Source organism: Theropithecus gelada, chromosome 13 (genome assembly GCF_003255815.1).
Source record: "Theropithecus gelada isolate Dixy chromosome 13, Tgel_1.0, whole genome shotgun sequence".
NCBI lineage: Eukaryota > Metazoa > Chordata > Mammalia > Primates > Cercopithecidae > Theropithecus > Theropithecus gelada.
The window spans coordinates 56669263-56690242 of record NC_037681.1 but is presented as its reverse complement, the minus strand read 5'-3'; positions in this window follow the sequence as shown (position 1 = coordinate 56690242).

Below are 20980 nucleotides of genomic sequence, written 5' to 3'. Positions count from 1 at the left end.
TCATCTGGCCATTTGTTTGGATTCATTAAAATATCCTTTGTAGTGAACTGATAAATGTAAAAAAGTTTGTTTTTGCTGTGGCGGGTGGGTGTGGCAGGGTGGGATACACTGAAGATATCAATAAAAAAGTAGTGATTGGGCCGAGATGTTAATGATGGGTAGAATTTGTTAGGTGGGCAAGGAAGTATTGTTAGCATGAGAAAAAGAAAACACTGCCGATTCTTCGTATTTTAATTTTTTTATAGAGATGGGATCTCCATATGTTGCCTAGGCTGTCCTCGAACTTTTGGCCTCAAGAGAGGCTCCCAGCTCAACCTCCCAAAGTGCTGAGATTATAAGTGTGAGCCACCATGCCTGCCCCTGATCACTGCCTATTCTAATTGCTTCAAGAATCCATGTGAAGGGGCAGAGTTTGGAATTTTCAGAGCCAGTTCCTCCACCAATATGGGAGTCCATGTTTAAATTTTTGAATGAACATGGACTAGAAGAGGGAGTTGAACAGCACTGGGAAGTAGTTAGTTCTAACCATGCTACTATAAAATTTCCTTTCCTGAACTTACCATGTATAGCTCTTCTACATGCAGGGATGTGTGTGTGTGTGTGTGTGTGTGTGTATATCTAGACTTATATTTTTCTTCCTTTTGCTATTGGTAGATGGAGTACAGTGCTTACTGTGACGATATGTAATTTGATAAAGCACCAATCGTATTTCTGATTCTATTTATTATTTTCTTACCATAATTAATCAGTATTTCATTAGTATCACATTACGTATGTGATATATATAATCATTGTTTACATGTTTAACTGCTGTACCAGCTGTGTGCTTCTTGAAAATGTATGTTTAGTTTTTTGTTAAACAGTTGTTGGTTCCAGACAGAAACATATCATCAATATACTTTATTTAGAAATTTTAATCTGGCTGTGGCATTCACTAATCAGTACACAAATAATTAATATTTAACAATTTAAAAATAATTGCATAATTGCACTGAAATGCTCAGTAGTATCTTGCTGCATACTCTGAGCATTGCTTCAAGGAACACTTATTCAGACAAGAAGATGTGGGGTCATATAAAGTGTCTGGAACAACTGCATGAAATTTGTGATTTTTAGAAATTCAGGTTTTCAAGACCAGGTAAGAGTATCTGATGCAATACTGATTTAATATGACCTAATTTAATAAACGCATTAATAATTGATCACTGAAGAGCATGTTAATTGATTTGTACATTTGCCCAACACAATATAAGGCAGGCAACTACATGCATGTAGATCATGCATTGACAAAGACAGGATGTCCTCTACATGTGTCTCTATGTGTTATGGCCAACATAGTTCCCGTGGGAGCTATTCTTTGATGTTATAATTGAAGTCACTGGGACATGTTATTAGCTTTTAAAGTAATTGATTTACATAAAACCTCAGAAAAACACTGAATACCTAATGCAAACCCATAGCCATAGTGATGTTAAATGTAAACAGCCTCTGGGAACTCAGTTCATACCGAGTTTGACACAAAAAGTCACCAGGAAACTTATGCATCTCTCTTGTGGGATCACAAAAGAATAAAAACTTTAGCTGATAAATACACAGAAGACCTGAGGATACTCCATGGGCATCCCAGCCATTCTGTGAAGAGCCGATCATGTGAGAAGACTAGTTTCCTTTGGGCAATGTGTGGAAGAAGAAAGTAATACAGACAGCATATTTGGATTCTGGTGGATTTTATTTCATTCCACATGGCATTAACATTAGCAGGAAGTACTGATGTTGTATAGAAGCACTGATGTTCATATAGTAGTACTGACTTAATGTCTATCCACCTGGGTTAACATTGTCAGTGGATGACACTGGCTTAACATTTTATTTTTTAAGCACTAATCTGGATAATATAATTATGAGCATTATTGTGTGTGGACAGCACCAAGATGGAAGGACTTAACACCTCACAGCTCACACACAAAGAGCAGAGCATAATCTTTTGTGTCCAAAAACTTGAGAGCAGTTGCAAATCCTTTTCAGTGACCTAACAGTAGTCTGTGGCTTATCGCTAAACTGAGAAAGTACAAGGTGCTACCTTCTGTAGGACCCAATGAGTTGTAAGAATGACCTGCATGACATTTTGTTCCAACTCAACGATTTGTACTTAGTCAACATAAAGAGACAATAAAGCATTGTTCAAAACTGTTGAACTGGCCCCCAAATTTTGGCTGTGTTTCGGTAAGCCTATGAACATCTTTTTTCCATCACTCTTTGTTTCTTTCACAATGCTTTGTCTTCACTAGTAATTATGTATTTGTGTTTTGGATTTACTAGTTTAAAAAGCAGCAGGACTATGTCTTTTTAAGAAAAATTATCAAGGTATTCCCAGTATCCAACACTTAGTTTGTGTTCTGAGTTTTTTGAAGAATAAATGAGCTGCATGTTTACTGGCTCTTTCGCAGAAGCCTAGGATTCAGCAGGTTCTTCTTCAAGGACTCCAGTTTGAACTTGAGCCATGCTGACCACTGGATTCAGACATGTCAGGCATGACTCATTTTTAGTTGGGTGGAGGAAGGCAGGTGTGACACCAACAAGAGTCTGTGTCTATTTTGTTGGGATAACTTACATGGGAGAAAGAGGGAGGGAGACATGGTCCCTAAGCCCTGTTTCCATGAGAGCCCTGTGGGACATAGGACATATATGATGTGTAACATAAATAGGCAAGAGACAATCACCCCTTCTTTCTAGAGCTGTTTTGGCACCTCAAGGGTTGGCATCTTTTGGGAGGGTACAGGTATCACAGGCATGAATTTCTCAATAGAGGAATGGTACCAGTGATGAAAGAGACACATTCAATGAAATGGACATCAAGCAGAGGGTGAAGGAAAAGCATGTGGCAGAAAGTGTGCATCTTAGACTGTCTCCCGATCCTGACACACTTTTAGACTTTCCCAGTTATAAGTAGGGCTTTGACTTTTTAAAGTAGGCTTTGACTTTTTAAAGTAGGTGGGAATAAAAGCCAATGTGCTGTGCATTATTTCTGTGTCTGTGACATTATCTGTACCCACCGCTTCATGAAGCCTGGGGAAATGTAGGCTGCATTCCTGCCAGAACATTTTTTTTTTTTTTTTTTTTTTTTTTTGAGACGGAGTCTTGCTCTGTCGCCCAGGCTGGAGTGCAGTGGCGGGATCTCAGCTCACTGCAAGCTCCGCCTCCCGGGTTCACGCCATTCTCCTGCCTCAGCCTCCAGAGTAGCTGGGACTACAGGCGCCCGCCACCTCGCCCGGCTAGTTTTTTTTTTGTATTTTTTAGTAGAGACGGGGTTTCACCGGGTTAGCCAGGATGGTCTCGATCTCCTGACCTTGTGATCCGCCCGTCTCGGCCTCCCAAAGTGCTGGGATTACAGGCTTGAGCCACCGCGCCCGGCCCAGAACATTTTTTTAATGCCTCTCTAGCTCATTGGTTGGCAACCTTTTACTTAATAAGGCCAACTGACATCTTTAATTGTAACTAATTGTCTTTCAGACTTTTGGTCAAAAAGAAGTTTTGGGTTGGAGATTCCATGAATTATAGCAAGTTTATTCCTAATTTTCCATGTTTGTTTCTTGAAGGAAGAAACAATAGCCTTGATTTTGTACTCAAGAAGAATGTAGATTCTGAGTGTGAACTCCTATCCTAGCTGGGAAACTCCAGGAGGGCAAGATTTGTGTCTTACTCACTTCTGTATCCTGAGTGCCTACCAAGTTCCATGTCTGGTATGGAGGAGACGTTCAGGAAATCTTTTTTGAACAATGTTTTATTCTACTTCGTAACCATCACAGGACAGAGTACATATAATCATTATTTTCATGGAAAAAGAGAAATGAAAACACAAATAAGGGACTCAACAGATTCCACAATGGTAGATGTCTGAATTTCTAAAAAATCTTTTTCCCACATCTCTGCTTTCCACTTTAACAGCTGATGCTCTGACTTGCTCCCATCTGTACTCTTGAAGATTCCACGCTACCTGTCAGTGGGGTTCCTGTCAGCAGGCAATGTAGCCCATGCAGGGAACATTCTGGAACTTGCTTAGTGCCTTTTCCCTCTATACGTTATTCCTCGTACTAAGGATTTTAGGTTTAAATTGACTTGTATGGGACACTTACTGAGATTTGTAGAGAGAAATCACTGGCTAGGAGGCAGGGATGATACTTGAACCCTGGGCCCTGCCCCTCCACACTCTACTTCCTCTCCCTCCCTTCACATCATCTCAGCCTGCATCTCCTGGTAATTTGATTCTTTCTGGAGGAACACCAACTATTTGGAATATCACGAACTGCCTTTTTAATGGATGTTGTGATGTCCATCTATAATTGCGATGATAATTTCTGGACTGAAATAATGACACAAAATGCCTTAGGTTTCATTGGCCTAGTTAAGCCTGTAGTATCAGAATAAGGAATGTGTCGATCTCCTGCCAAAATTGTAATGGTGTCATGCTGTCAACATGTTTTGTCAATGGGAATGACCATCTGGGCTGTATGCTCCATGGGAATGCAGCACACACGGGCAGGCCTCCCAGAAGGAAAACACCATTAGGGTTGCCTGAGACTCATTGATTAACTGGAGGGAAGCTTTATCCTCTTCCTAGATGTTAGTATCCAGGCAGTGGTGCCACCTGAGTTATAGGTATTATACACTTACGCACTCTGAGCCAGGGCTGGGGCAAAGAATGTTTTTTGTCCTCAATGTCATAGACAAATTGAAAGCTCCCTGTTATTTTTTAGTTCTATTGATGTAAAATGTTTCAAATAAGAATACCATACGTAATAGTTTCCTTGACCAAGATGTGTAAATTAATCCAATGAATTGATGTATTCAGTTGATGCATATTTATTGAGTACCTACTATGTGCCAGACTCTTTTCTCAGCCCTGGGAATACATGAGTGAACAAGTCTTTAAATAGCTCAGAGTTTGCCAATTCAGTTTTATTCAATTTAAGTCTCCATTGTTTTAAAGGGGTATGTGCTCTAAGATAGCAGGGTCTTATTTTTAGATGGAGTCTCACTCTGTCGCCCAGGCTGGGAGTACAGTGGTGTGATGGTGTGATCTTGGCTCACTGCAGCCTCTGCCTCCTGGGTTCAAGCGATTCTCATGTCTCAGCTTCCTGAGTAGCTGGGATTACAGGCATGTGCCACCATGCCCGGCTAAATTTTTTTTTGTATTTTTTTTTTTTTTTTAGTAGAGATGGGTTTTGGCCTCACCATGTTGACCAGGCTAGTCTTGAATTCCTGACCTCAGGTAATCTGCCTGCCTCGGTCTCCCAAAGTGCTGGGATTACAGGTGTGAGGCACTGTGCCCGGCCTTGTTTTCTATTCTCATTGTTTACTGTTTCTGTAGAAACATGACTCAATTATATCCTAGGTTTTTTTTTTTTCTTTCCTTTCCTTTGCTTTCATTTTCTCCTCCCTCCATCTCTACCTCCCCAGTCCCTACCACCCTGCCACCATGACACAGTGTTAGTCTAAGTGTCACAAGTACATAAAAGCAGTGACTAGCAATTTAATAACAGAAAATTAAGGTCTTGAGATGTCACTAGGAAGTGGAGAAACAGGAAGCTAGAGGCGCAAATATACTGCCATGTAAGAAACAGAGCTCTATCTGCACTTGTTGATTTTTTTAAAAGCAGTTTGGTGACCTGTACATTCAGAAAGTATTAGGAATACACTGACTGTATTAGCTAAGTGATAAATGGTCTTAGTGATGCAGTAGCTGTTAAGTGGAAGTTCCATCAGATTCCTCTTTTCTGAGAGTCTTCTATCTTAAATCTACCTGTCAATTAACATCTACAGATGCATGCATCTTTCTTGACAGGGAGCATGTTATACAAGAGCAGGTTGACAGGGACCAAGCCTGACTTTATTTGTAGGAGATGTCGCTTTTGTGTAGGCTTCTCCTCAGATCAGGGAGGGGCATAGCCACAATGTGCAGAATCTGAGAAACCTCCAAACAAATCCCTGACTCCCACAGGTGGTATGTGAAAGCAGGCCTTCCTGATTTTTATTCTAATATATGATCCATTTCTATTTGGGATACATGCTCCTCCTTCTCTTAGTCTCTTTATTACCTCTGAAGGACATCATCGAGGCTGGGCAGTTGCTCTGGAGGAAACCAGCATCAGAATGCTAGGTGGTTGAAATGGTTTGGCTTTGTACCCCACCCAATCTCATCTTGAATTGCAATTCCCTGGTGTTGAGGGAGGGACCTGGTGGGAGGTGACTGGATCATGGTTGCAGTTTCCCCCATGCTGTTCTCATGATAGTGAGTGAGTTCTCATGAGATCTGATGGTTTTAGGACGGACTCTTCTCCTTACACTTCTGTCACATCCTGTCTGGCCGGCTGCCATGTAAGATGTGCCTGCTTCCCTTTCTGCCATGATTGTAAGCTTACTGAGACCTCCCTAGCCATGTGGAACTTTGAGGCAATTAAACCTTTCTTTATAAATTAGCCAGTTGGCCAGGCGTGGTGGCTCACACCTGTAATCCCAGCACTTTGGAAGGCCGAGGCAGGTGGATCACAAGGTCAGGAGATTGAGACCATCCTGGCTAACATGGTGAAACCTGTCTCTACTAAAAATACAACAAATTGGCTGGGCATGGTGATGAAACCCTGTCTCTACTAAAAATACAAAAAATTAGCCGGGTGTGGTGGCGGGCGCCTGTAGTCCCAGCTACTCGGGAGGCTGAGGCAGGAGAATGGTGTGAACCCGGGAGGTGGAGCTTGCAGTGAGCTGAGATTGCGCCACTGCCCTCCAGTCTGGGAGACACGGTGACACCCAGTCTCAAAAAAAAAAAAAAAAAAAAGCTAGTCTCTGGTATGTCTTTATAACAGTGTGAAAATGGACTAATACAGTGGTGGTATTTGCCTTCTGAGGACATGTGGTCTGTGGAGGAAAGTAGTCCCCTGGGCAAGGAATTAGACTGTTCTGGATGCTCAGAGGGGCGAGAGGCTCTGCCGCCTTCTTGACCAGTGAGATCATTGCCCAAGTCCAACCTCTCAGAGTGATTCAGTTGCTGACTTGAGTTCTACAGTCACTGCAACACCCCCTGGCTTGGCAGAAGTGAAACAGGTTTTGCATATACTATTTGTGATTTTTAGTTAAGTTCATGTTTCTTTAAGATTGCATAGTTTCTTTTGTTACTGTCTTTTTCTGTCCCCATTCAGTTGGAATGCCACATCAGGGTTGGGACTATATTAGTGTTTTCACATTTCAACAGCCACAAACTAAGTATTTTTCCAGTGTCAGTCACAAGAGGAAAAAAATTCGTCTTGCCAGTTTTGTTTATTTACTTGTTCATTTGTGATTCATTCAGTCAAAAATATCTTTTGAGCACCGACTTTATTCCATGCATTGTTGGAGGCATAGGAATATAATAGTGAACAAAAATAGACAACTTTTCCTGCAGTAATATTCTGGAAAGGAGAGAGAAACAATAAACAAAGACATGATATGTCATGTAGTGAGGAATGCTATGCAGAAAAATACTGTAGGAATAGGAGGGTGAGGTTTTTGTTTCGTGTGTGTATTTTTTTTGTGTGTGTGTGAGATGGAGTCTCACTCTGTCACCTAGGCTGGAGTGTGGTGGCAGGATCTTGGCTCACCACAACCTCCACTTCCCGGGTTCAAGCGATTCTCCTGCCTCAGCCTACCGAGTAGCTGGGATTACAGGCATGCACCACAATGCCTGGCTTTTTTTTTTTTTTTTTTGGTATTTTTAGTAGAGATAGGGTTTTGCCGTGTTGGCCAGGCTGGTCTCAAACTCCTAACCTCAAGTGATCCACCTCAGCCTCCCAAACTGCTGGGATTACAGGCGTGAGTCACCATGCCCGGCCAGGAGGTTGAGATTTTAAACAAGGAGATCAGAGAAGGCTCTTATGGGAAGGTGATATTTAACTCAAAAATGGAAAAACTAACTGTATTTCCTATTTTCCTGGAATGCATTGCCCCCAGTCTCCATGAGAATTCATATCCTACCTGCCGTCTAAACCATGCCACAATGGTTTTCAAGGTTTTACTGAAAAAATATTTGTTGTTTATCTGAAATTAAAATTTAACTGGGCCTTTTGGCTGGAACTATCATCTTTCAGTAATTTGCCAAAGTAATGAACATAGAGGGAAAGAGGAGAGATGTTCTCCAGGCCTTTCAGAAAATATTGAGTTGCTCCTATAAGAAAGGTAATATTGGAGACGTCGAGGGAATGGGTACTGTTCAAAAAGGAAGGCCCCACAAGTGTTACCATGGCAAAACTGGAAAAGTCTACGATGACACCCAGCATGCTGTTGGCATTTTTGTAAATACACAAGGTAGGGGCAAGATTCTTGCCAAGAGAATTAATGTGTAGATTGTGCACATTAAGCACTCAGAGTCAAGATAGCTTCCTGAAACGTGTGAAGGAAAATGATCAGAAAAACAAGGAAGCCGAGGAGAAAGGTACCTGGGTTTGCCTGAAGCCCCAGCCTGCTCCATTAGAGAAGTACACCATGTAAGAACCAATGGGAAGGAGCCTGAGCTGCTGGAATCTTTTCCCTCTGGATTCATTGCATAATAGACATAAAAAAATAAAAGACCTCTGGAGGTTTCTCTTCATTGAGTAGAAGTGTGATGTCCCCTCTCCCAAAGAAATCTTTAAAGCCAAAAAACAGATTTACATGTGTGTCCTGTGTTTTGTCTGGCAACCCTAGCACCCCAATGCCCTCCACTCCCAGCTGGAAATATTCCATCTTCCTTAGGAACTGCCCTGCCACCCTCTTCCTCTCTCATGGCACTGTTGGCTCCTGTGTCCTCAAAGTTATATGGAGACAAATTTTATTGCTCCTGCTCTATGAAAGCAAATTAAAGTCAAACCTTACCTGATTCTTTTTAAAAATTTTTCATTTTTAAGTTTTATTTTTTAGAAACAGTGTCTCACACCATCACCCAAGCTGGAGTGTAGTGGCACCATTCTAGCTCACTGCAAACTCTAATTCCTGGGCTCAAGTTATCTTCTACCTCAGCCTCCCAAGTAGGGGACCACAGGCACATGCCACCACTCTTAGCTAATTTTTAAATATTTTTTTGTAAAGTTCGTGTCTCACTTTGTTGCCCAGGCTGTTCTCGAACTTCTGGCCTCAAGCAATCCTCTCTTCTCAGCCTCCCAATGTGCTGGGATTACAGATATGAGCCACTGCGCCCAGCCTGATTGATCTCTTTATCTCCTCAACACGTAGCAGAGAACTGGCACTTAGTAGGTGCACCTATATTTGTTTAATGGATGTACAGGGTGCTTATATAGACTTTGAGATGAGAACATTTGTGAAAAAAGCAAGTTCTTCAGGGCCACAGCCTTTTACCTGAGAGCAGAATCATCTGTCACCTGAAGTTTGTGTTTCTCAAAATACTAAGTAGGCTAAAATGTCTCAATTGTCTGCTCCCATATTCTTTTCTGTTGAAATATCAGGTGACACTTTGCTCAGTACAAAGTATTTAGGCTGCTCTTGCAGTAAGCACACACTAACACAGTTGCTCATTGACTGATATATATATATATATGCATTTGAGAGGCCTCCCAAGGCTGGATAGAACTAGATATTCCAGCACTTGGTGATTGATCTGAATCGCCAGGGTGGAGTCTCTGAGGACGTTCATCTGGTTGGAATTCCAGGGAACTTGAAGAGTTATGTAGTTCAAATCTCCCCAGATTTGCAGGGTTTCCCTCTAGATGTTTTCATCCCATTATTTGTCATCCAGCAGGTACCAAGTATTTCTGATAGCATGAACCATGTGACTTCCCAACACTCCTTGTGACTTTTAGTTCCTTTTCTCACCCATTCCACAGTTTTTGTCTTCCCTGAGTGTAGAGCTCTGGGCAAGCCAGATCATGTTTCCACCGGTGTCCTTTCTGCAAGTGTTTCTGGGGCAGCTGCCTCTGCCCTGTGTTATCTGTCACTGCTCCATCTGCTTTCTGTCTCACAGAAATTTGCCAAAATCTATCATCCTCTGATGCCTTTCATCCCCTTGTTTCTTGCTGTAGGTTTATGCATTTTTTATCATTTAGTATATATATATATATTTTTTAAAAGCCTGTCTGGAAGGAGAGGAATTAAGCCTGTTAGTCTATTTTGCCATCTTGCAGAAGTCCGCAATGCAATCTTAAATATTCCGTGTGACCCCTTTTGCCTTAAAATGTTTCTTAAATCAACCACATCTAGTCATAATATTCCCACTTCCTGGGAATCATGACACGTAGGAAATCATTGTGAATCCTGCAGTAGCCAGGGGTGTGCTGGAGTGCACTCAGACCAGTATGTGAGAGCCGATCCTATGGATCTCTTCCCAGCTCTGCCATGTTGGTAGCTTGGCGTTGGCCATGGTGGGAGAATTTACAGCATGGAAGTTGTCAAATGCTACAAATCTTGCTTCCTCCAGCCCCTACACAGAGCCAGGCATCTGAGTATATTTTGTGGGAGCAGAGGTAATGTGGAATAAAATCTTTTTCCTGCAATACTTGGGCACTCATCATCCCTTAGCAAAATGCTTTATTAGCTTGGCTAAGCAATCCCTTGACAGTCAGGGAGTAGAGCTGGAGAGAATGTGGTACAATTCAGGACAGAGGAATTTTAATTGCAGAAAATCAGGTCATAAAGGCCCAGAGCACAGCAAATTTCAAGAGAGCCATTTGGAGCGAGCCATCCTAAAGAGGTATTGCTAAATGAAAGCAGGAGCGAATGTCAATTCTAACTTCAAAATTAGCTGAGGATTTTAGAGGATGAACAAGAAGAGTGCTTGATGCAGAGACAAAAAGTTTGTTTTTTCTTTCTGGAAGGAGCTGACCTTGCTGAAGCTAAGGTGAATCATTTATTTCCCCTTTTTTTCTCCCCCCAACAGGGACCTGACACATATGCTCAACTACCAGGAACAGCAGCAAGTGCAAACACCTGCTGGCACTGCTAATTACCAAACACCCCCCAGGATGAGGGCATGGGCTTAACACCTGGGCAGAGGTAGCTGACTCTGTTAGAACTAGAGAATGTTCGCTTTGCAGTTACTGCAAATATCTGGATCATTAATCAGAGAAATAGTGCTTTGTACCTGGGAAGCAAAGCCTGAGAGTCTTTTACTTTCGATTAGCAGGCGTTTGTTACAAGAAGAACATAAACAAGATTTCCTTAGCTTTCCTGTAGTAGAGAACATTGACACCTTGGAAGAGTCTGATGTGAACTCATTTGTATTTAGGTAAAATTTGTTGCCTGAAACATTAGTGAAAGGTGTACTCACTAGGTTGCCTCCTCTATAAATGATCATACACTACTTCTATATGATCAGGTTGTGCAGCTATTTATTTTAAACCGAGGGACTTCGCTAATGTGAGTAATGTAATGACTGTTAAAAGACTTCTGAAGAACACTATGTGACCATTTCCCTCATATGGTTTGGCTCCGTGTCCCCACCTAAATCTCACGTTGAATTATGATCTTCAGTGTTGGAGGAGGGGCCTAGCGGGAGGTGATTGGATCATGGGGGCAGATTTCCCTCTTGCTGTTCTCCTGATAGTGAGTTCTCTTAAGATCTGGTTGTTTAAAGGTGTGTAGCACTTCCCTCTTCACTCTCTCTCTCCTGTTGCCATGTGAAGATGTGCCTGCTTCCCCTTTGTCTTCTGCTGTGACTGAGTTTCCTGAGGCCTCCCCAGCCATCTCTTCTGTACAGTCTGCAGAACTGTGAGTCAATTAAATCTCTTCTCTTTGTAAACTACCCAGTCTCAGGTAGTTCTTCATAGCAATGTGAGAATGGACTAATACATTCCCTTTCCTTTTTACTATGCTCTGCAGCCTTTTTAGTATTTCTAACTTATTTGTTGTTGGAAAATTAATAATGGCAATGTTTTTCGGGTATTTTCTACATGCCATTGTGCTGGGCACTGTGGTAAGAACACCATAAAAATGAAATCATTTAATCATTAGAACAACTCCTTTAGAAAGGAATTGTCTCTTATTTCCCCCCTCTCCTACACCCAATTTACAGATGAGGAAACTGAGGCTTGGAAAGGTTAAGATAGTTGACTAAGGCCTCTTTCCATCTATCTGGCCTGCCCATTTTGATGCTTTTGAGGTCTACATGCAGGAGAGAGCTGTCTCTTGGCACGTATCTCAGAATGGGATATTTTGACATTCTTTCAATTTTGAGTCTCTCACACCTCAAGTTTTTTCCTCACTCAGCTGATTTGTGACAAGGGTCCCCTCTGTCTTCCTGGGACTATGCGTCAGGCATGTAGCCTGTGCTTTCTAGAAAGGGAACTAATGTTCCGTGGCTTGGAGCAAATGTTCACGACCAACCTATACAGGGGACTCATATCAAGATTAGATCTGGGTTTTGAGATTAAGTGGAGTCATTGTTTTTCTGGTTGCGTGCTTATACTTTATAATTGATATTATTGTACACTGTGTTGTAAATGTTAGTAATTTTCTACTTGTCTGCACTGCAGATGTTTAAAGGATTTTTGTAGTTATTTTAGAATAATGAAAAATGGGAAAGTCTGTGTCTTCCACTCATGAACCTGAATATAATTTCTACTTTTCAAGATAATGTAAAAGGAAGTATATTTCATCTAGGCACCATGGCTAGAAAACAAAAAGCAACAACAAGAGCCCTTTGAAGACAATTAATCTTCCTCAGAGTGGTATCTCTATCACAGACATAATCCAAAAGGGAGCTTGGTTATTTATCTGCTGCCATTTGAGGAGATAACAAAAGTTAAGATTTCTTCAAAGCAAGTGCTAATCACATAACTTTTACTTAAACATTTACAAATTAACATGAAACTATCATTCTAGGAAATACTTGGACTTATTCGAACCTCTTTTATATTCACCAGAATTAAAGGGATTTCAAATCAAGGTGAGATAAATTGCATGGAGTATTGCTTCTCAAAATGTAGGCTAAACCACCTGCATCAGAATTAAACGGGCTGCCTATTAAAAAGCAGGTTTCTAGGCCCCAACTGGACTTATTGAACCAGAATCTTTGTGTTTTGGGCCCAGGAATCTGACTTTTTAGGGAGTTTTTCAAGTGACTCCCCTCTTCCTACTTCACACACTAATGATTGAGAGCTACTGGAATTGAGGAAAATACCTCAGCTTTATTATCTCACAGACCTGGATCTTGGCTATGTCATTTCACAGTAGAATGACCTTGGCAAAATGCTGAACTTCTTCATCTTCCTGTTTTCTCATTTGTAAAATGAGAATAATACTACTTTCCTATAAAGGATAGATGTCATGTATAAAAACCACCTTTTACAGTGCCTGGCATACTGTAAACTCTCAACACATGCAGCTATTATTACCGCTCATGCATCACTATGGTGAAGTAGCCTCTCTGGATGCCAATGGAACTGAGAGTCTCATAATGCATCATTTCATACTTTGCATCAATTAACTTTTCAAGAGGTTAACCTGAAGTGCAAGGAGGACATTGATGGAATGGAAGAATGTGTCATTCAGGAAAGCTGTGGTCACCTGTGGTTTGAGAAGTGCCCTCTCCCAGAGCAGTGGTTCCTGAACCTCAGAAACCATCAGACGCTCCGGGAGTACTTGTTACACATGCAGATTCTGGGACTCCACATGGTGCTGGCCAAATCAGAGCTGTGACATGGAGACCCAGAATGTGTATCTATAATAAGCTTCTAAGTTGATTCTTAGGAAGCATAGACCAATTTTGGGAAGCACAACCTAGGGAACTAAATGTTTTATCTCCCTGATGTTATAGAACTTTTTTCTTCCTTCTGATCCAAACACTGAATCTGGAGAATATGACTTCAATTGGCCATGGTGATACCAGTAGTAGTAGTAATAATTAGTAAAAATAATAACTAACAGTCATTGAGCCCTTCCTGTGAGCGAGGTATTGTTTTAAACTTTAGATGCATTGATTATTTAATCCTCACAGCAGTGCACAAAGACAGGTGGTATGATTCTCTACAGAGAGAAAACAGGCAGGGTCGTCAATTGCAGAGCAAGGCTGGGAAGCCTGTGCTCTTAACCACTAGGCTACGCTGCATCATTCTACTTAAGCAAAGAGAAGATGAATTTCAGAGTTGGTTAAGATACATTGAGTTCCTTCCCTCTGCATTTCCAAAGTAAGAAGACAGCTTTACGTCTTTAGTTTAAATAAGACTCAAGTTTTGCTAGTTAGGAGGAGGGGGAGGGTTTGCAGACAGGTCAGCCTTCTGGGAAGTTGGTGTGGCGAATGAACCGACCCAGGCAGACACCACAGATGTCCTGGAACAGTCTTGTCAGGTAGGTTGAGCCGGATTGTAGGATCATGGTTAGACAGAGGCACTGGCCTGGCCTTCTCCCCATTCACTGTGACACGCTGGCACACTGCGGGATTCACAGGGAGGGGCTGCGGTGTTTCCTCCCTGAGCATGACAGTGAGCTGAAAAAAGCTAGCCTTAAGGCTCAGCACTGTACTCCTGCCAGCAAAGCAAGCACCTTCCTGCTTGGAATCCTCCAGGGCTTGTCAGTCCTCGGAGGCTATTTCCTTTTTTTGCCTCAGGCCCAAGACTTCATTTTTTTTTTTTCTATTAAGTCACTCTTTCTTCAAAAATGGCTGGTGTTTCCATCTTCAGTGTCCCTGAAGATAAGCTTACAAACTCTTTTTATTATAACTGTCTTACTAATAGTTGCTGGAGGGAACTAGGAAATGGCAGAAACCAAACCTAATGAGCACGGCCAGAATACACAGAAGTGGAGAATCAAATAGTGTTTTCAATACAGCCGATGTACCCGGGATTATTCCTGACTCCCTTTCTCCTTCAATCAGGTTATCTTTTATTCATTTTATCTCTCCTAACCTCTACAGTTCTGATGTACCAGAGAGGACTCCTTATCAAGCTCAGTCTGTCCACTGAGCAAGCAGGCCTGGTGACTTTGCTATGTAGAATAAATGTTGTTAATACTATGTACTAAGTCCTGTTTCTAGGGCTTCTAATGCTCTGCTTTCTCCAACTTGAGTGTACTAGAGAATCTCCCAGAGATTTTGGTACAATTGCTGGACCCTACCCCTGGAGTAGGTCTGCTATGGGAATGAGAATTTGCATTTTCCTTCCTTCCTTCCTTCCTTCCTTCCTTCCTTCCTTCCTTCCTTCCTTCCTTCCTTCCTTCCTTCCTTCCTTCCTTCCTTCCTTCCTTTTTTTGAGACAGAGTCTCACTCTGTTGCCCAGGCTGGAGTGCAGTGGCACGATCTTGGCTCACTGCAACCTCTGCCTACTGGGTTCAAGCGATTCTCCTGCCTCAGCCTCCCGAGTAGCTGGGATTACAGGTGCACTCTACCATGGCTGGCTAATTTTTGTACTTTTAGTAGAGACAGCATTTTGCCATGTTGACCAGGCTGGTCTTCAACTCCTGACCTCAGGTGATCCTCCCGCTTTGGCCTCCCAAAATGCTTGGGATTACAGGCACCAGCCATCCTGCCAGGCCTTCTTATTATTTTATTTTATTTTATTTTTTAATTTTTTTTAGACAGGGTCTTGCTCTGTCAGCCAGGCTGGAATTCAGTGGCCCAATCGCAGCTCACTGCAGCCTTGACTTCCCAGGCTCAAGTGATCCTCCCAACTCAGCCTCCCTAGCAGCTGGAACTATAGGCATGTGCCACTACACCCAGCTAATTTTTGTGTTTTTTTGTAGAGATGGGGTTTCGCCATGTTGCCCGGTTGGTCTTGAGCTCCTGGCCTCAAGCAATCCACCCGCTTCAACCTCCCAAAGTGTTGGAATTATGGGCGTGAGTCACCACACCTGGCTTGAATAATTTGCATTTCTCAGAGCTTCTTAGCTACTTCTGCTGCCTCTGGTAAAGGAACTACACTTAGAGAATCACTGCTCTGCTAAACCCAGGCCTGTAGATATGACTCAGGTTGAAAGATCAGTCATTCCAAAGAGTAAGGGGATCACCAGATAAAATACAAAATGCCTGTTTAAATTTGAATTTCAGGTAAAAATGAGTTTTTAATGTACAGATGTCCCGCATATTGCATGGGAAATACTTATACTAAAAAATTATCTGTTGTTTATCTGAAATTCAAATTTATTGGAGTGTCTGTGTATCCCGCATATTTATTTAAGTCTGGAAACTCTATTTCAAGAGCAGATTTGTGAGCCTCTTGATTGTATAATAGCTATCCTGGTGACTCAGGCTATCTTCTTTGGTATTTTCCTTCCACCTCTCTAGCTTTCAGGCTCCTGGCATGGATCTCCCAACTTTGAGATGGGTCCTTCCTGTCCCCGTCTTCCACTGAGACACCCTCTAGGATCTGTTATTATCCCAGGGTAACTGCAGTAGTGTCCCCTGGAGCTTAGTATGACCATGTGTCCCCAGGGGGACATTCTTTTTCTGTATCTGAATCTTTCAATATGCTTTAATAGTGAGGATTTCTGGTCAAGGCAAAAGGTGAAGCACACAAAATACACAGTCAGCTTCCTACTTTGTTAATGCCAGGATCAGCTAAGCAGATGCACCGGAGGACTCCTTATCAAGCTCAGTCTATCCACTGAGCAAGCAGGCCTGGTGACTTTGCTATGTAGAATAAATGTTGTTAATACTATGTAGTAAGTAACTTGGCAAGTCAAAGATTGTCAGGTTAAAGATTGGAGTCTGTGTTTACTTTTAAAATCCCAACATTTCTCCTGTAGATGCATTTCTGAAGTTTGACAAGTTTACTTGCTAGCCTGTGTCAACTTCAGAATGTTGTTTGTAAAAGTAGCAGGAGATTTTATTTGACACTGATTATAAAAAGGATGATAATGACAAGACAAATCCTAAGATTATGGAACGGAGATCAATCTTAGGAGACCTGGGTTCAATTAGAGTTTAACACCCAAGGCCCTGTCTTCCAGTTCTGGTCATTCCCAAAAGGAACACTGTATTAGAACTCATAGGCCATCATCATGGCGAAGACCGCAGGGTTTGGATCTCACGATTTTCTGGAGTTAGCATTTTTGTTAACTCCAGAATTTTTGGAGTTAACATCTAGAAAGACAACATAGTTCTCTCTTTTTCAGATACTAATTATTCTGATTCAAAGAGTAGTATCTCGAAGTGTTTTTCCAGTAATATAGTCCTATTTCTAGCACTCTAATAAAGCTCATCGGAGCCCTGAGGCTTTATTTTTGTTTTTCTCTGAGGAATGGAGTCCTGTTAAGTATTTGCATCATAATTCTATAACCTACCATTGTTTGAGAAACAGATGTTAGAAGAGAATGCAGTCAAAAGCAAGAATAAATGACTAGCTGAGAATAAATATTTATTTTTGCATGCTATGCCCATCTATCTAGTGCCTTCCCATAATGATTCGTCGATGAATGAAAAGTCAAGTAATAAATGTGTCTGTTGTTTTTGTGCAAAAATGTTATTACTAACGCACCATTAGCAGTGGCATACATTTTGAGTGTCTTTCCATTAGTCGTGATGTATTTGGTTAATGCTGCTCATAGGCTGTTGCCTGACCATACTGGCAATCAGTAGCTGGCATCTGCAAAGTAGATGGCCAAGAATTTCTGGTGTTTTCTGTGGTCAAGGAAAAGGGCCAGATTTCTGCTTCTAAGGAAGAGTGAGCCCATTTTGTCAACCCCGTTAACATTGTATCTTTGCACTGCATAGCACATGCTGTAATACTACATGGCAACAGATGGGGATAGCAGAGATTTGGAGAATTTAATAAAGTTGAAAGGTTTTACACGTTTTCTTACCGGGAAAACCAACCTCCTCTGTTCTTGCTATACCCTCCATGTGCTAACTAAAGACCAAATATAGCAGCAGGAAAAACAGTAGCCAGTTAATGAGTTCTCTATTTACATTCCAAACTAATAAGCTATTTTATTGTTTGTTTGTTTGGCTTAACAGATTGTGCTTTATTTACAAACCATTAACCAGCCATTAATAAATGAAACAGTTTGGATTTCATAAGTATTTTTTAAATCACACAACTCATTTAACATTTTAATACTCAGAAATAATGTCTGTTTTAGGCGAAATCCAAGATTTAACTGAGATCTTGTTACCTGCAAATAGTCCAGACTTTCTGATGCAATCCAATGGAGTATTGGGAGTGGACTTCATTTAGGTCATGACTCTGCCATTTACTAGTATATGACCTTGGGCAAGTTACCGAAGTTCTCTTTGCCTCAGGTTCCTAATTTTTGTCAAATGGAGGCAATCATTACCAACCTCATAGGAATGATTCCGGCATTAAATGAAACAATGCTTATCAAGTGCTTAGCACAGAGTGAGCATTGAATATGTATTAGCTGTAAATAGAATAAAATAAGATAAAATGTAAACTCTGTCCTTGGCTATGCCTTGATAAATCTCTTATTACATTTCCAATTATTGCATGAAGTAGAGACTATATTGGCTACTTGTGAAAATTCAGCCAATGATTATTTAAATTTTGGAATAAACACATTTTATACACTAGGAATTCACTGGATACCAGCAGTAAATACATTAAGGGAACACCTAATAAATTAAAGATCTCTTATATTTTAGGCCATCCTTCTAGAATAAACTTTTATCTAAAGCTGTGAAGAGGTAGTACTAAATAAATATAGTTTCATTTGACTTCATTAAATATAGTTTTTTCTAATATCATTTTCTCATTTATTAATAAGCTTTAGTAATTTAAAATTCTCTTAATTGTTCTTCTCTGTAATAACATTTCAACTGACCTGGACTGTGAAATCATATATTAATTATATGCTTTACACTGAACATTTTAACACTGATTTTCAATTTCTACTTGATGAAAATGTTATGTTTTTCATATAGCATGTGCTTGAAAAGTAAGTTTTTTGCACTGCAAGTTATTGAAATACAATAATCCAATGGAAACAATGACATACAATTCAGTAAGTGTACATACAATAATACAGTGCCATATTTATAATTTGTTTTGATTGATTAAATTGACTTTACATTAATTGTTTTGGATTTGGCATTGGCACTTTGATAACACATATATTTGTAGCTTGGTGCATTTTCTCTTAGGGGAAATGAGGAGGGAGAGCAAGTATGTCTATGGTGCTAAGAAAGGAGGATGTTTACTTGGTCAGTGTAATGTTGGATCCATCAAACTAAGGGGACCAGCTTCATTTATGCAGACTCTAACCTTTGCCTGCTATAGTCATTGCTAACATGAGGACAAAAGCTGCAGCTGGAAAGATCTGAGAAGAGAAAGCTTAAAGTGGAGGAAACTCTAGTCTTTTGAAATATATCTTATGGTTGTGAGGGTGTTGTGGTTGTTATTTGTATGGAGAAACGTGACCAACCCATTAGACTTCAAAGTTATACTTTTATGCATTTATCATAATTTCCCCTATCATAAGTCATGGTGTATGTAATCACTTCTAATTCCAGAGGCTGGTTATTGTTGTTGTTTTTAATTTATTTGCATCATTTATTTGCTTCATGTCATTGTAACCCTCCTTGTTGAAATCTTCCAGGAAGCAACCCTTGTTTACAAGAGGAAACAAACAAGCTTTCCTCTTGTAAAAGCTCCTGTAAGTCCAACTTTCTTTTGGACATACATCCTTCGGTATATTGGGTGTATCATTTCACTGACTGTAACACCAAGGATTTTCATAATCACTTTTTACCCCGGCATATCATATTACAGGAGGTATTTTGAAGGTTTTGTTTCTCTTCCGTTGAGGTATTGTTTCTAGGTCTATGATTTTTGGATTTGGGCAGAAGTACCACTAAGCCCTTGGAAAACCAGTGAGTGGAAACTGCACTCTCTTGAGGGCTTTGGATTCTGTCGTTCTGGGTCTCTCTGCAGCAGTCATGGCTTGGTGACAAGGGATAGTAGTGACGGAAGAGAGTTGGACAAGTTAGATGAGGTGGCATCAGTGGTAGTATGGGTGCTTAGATCATTCAAATTGTGAAAATTTAGTGTCGATGATTTCTTGGGTGCAACCATTTTCTTTGATGTGGCCTCCAGTTTCCATGATGATGCTCTCATGAATCACAGAGGCCCAAGAATCAACAGATGGGGTGTGGGGAAGGAAGGGCATTGGCTAAGGGGACACACAGAACAGCAAATCTTCTGTGTGTTCTGTTTGCTCTCCCACTTTGCTTGAAGAACTTAAGAATCCCTTTGGGGGCTATTTTTGAAGCTACTTTAATGTTACTAATTGGAATGGACACTCATCCCTACTCTAGTTTCCTCCTCTGTGGTTGTCGATCAAGATTTCACTTAGGTGGTTCTTTTTCTCCATGAGGGACTCTATATAAGCTATGAATGTTCTTAAAAATCATCTCTGCAAAAGTGAAATAGACATTTTCTGGTCCAATTATTCTGTGAATTGTTCTGATAAAATCACTTCCCATTTTATATCTTAAATGTTTTGCAGGACTTAGAAGAAGAGACAGAGAAGCCTTGCATCATACCCAGCACATGAGCCTGGTCTTTTCCCAGTATTCACAAAGGCCTGTGCTCAGTGTCTTGTCTTGATTCATTTCATCTCCTTTTGTTCAGTTAATGGCTGATGTCATCTCTCTTGGCTATTCCTGAAAAATGAGCTGGGCTTGCTTTGTTTACTTTTTTACATACTAGCATATATCAAGTCATATTCAACAGAACTAGCATTATTAGTCACTTACTGTATATGCTTTATATACTGAGCCTTATTCAGGATACCTTTATATGTTTCCTCAATTAAGTCTTGACTCAAGGCTACAAGGTGAACATCCCTTTCACTCTCAACAAGAGGTTCTCAGACTCAGGAAGTATAAATAATATGTTCAAAGTTAAATATCTAATGAATGGTAGACGCATATTCAAAACTCAGTTCAACTCCTAATTTCATGTTTCTTCACTAGGCTACAGTAAAAAACTTTTGAACTTTTATGGTAAAGACTCAGAACGTTGCTTTTTGAGTGCTGGATTATTTCATATATAGCTCAACACTGTTTTTATGTTAT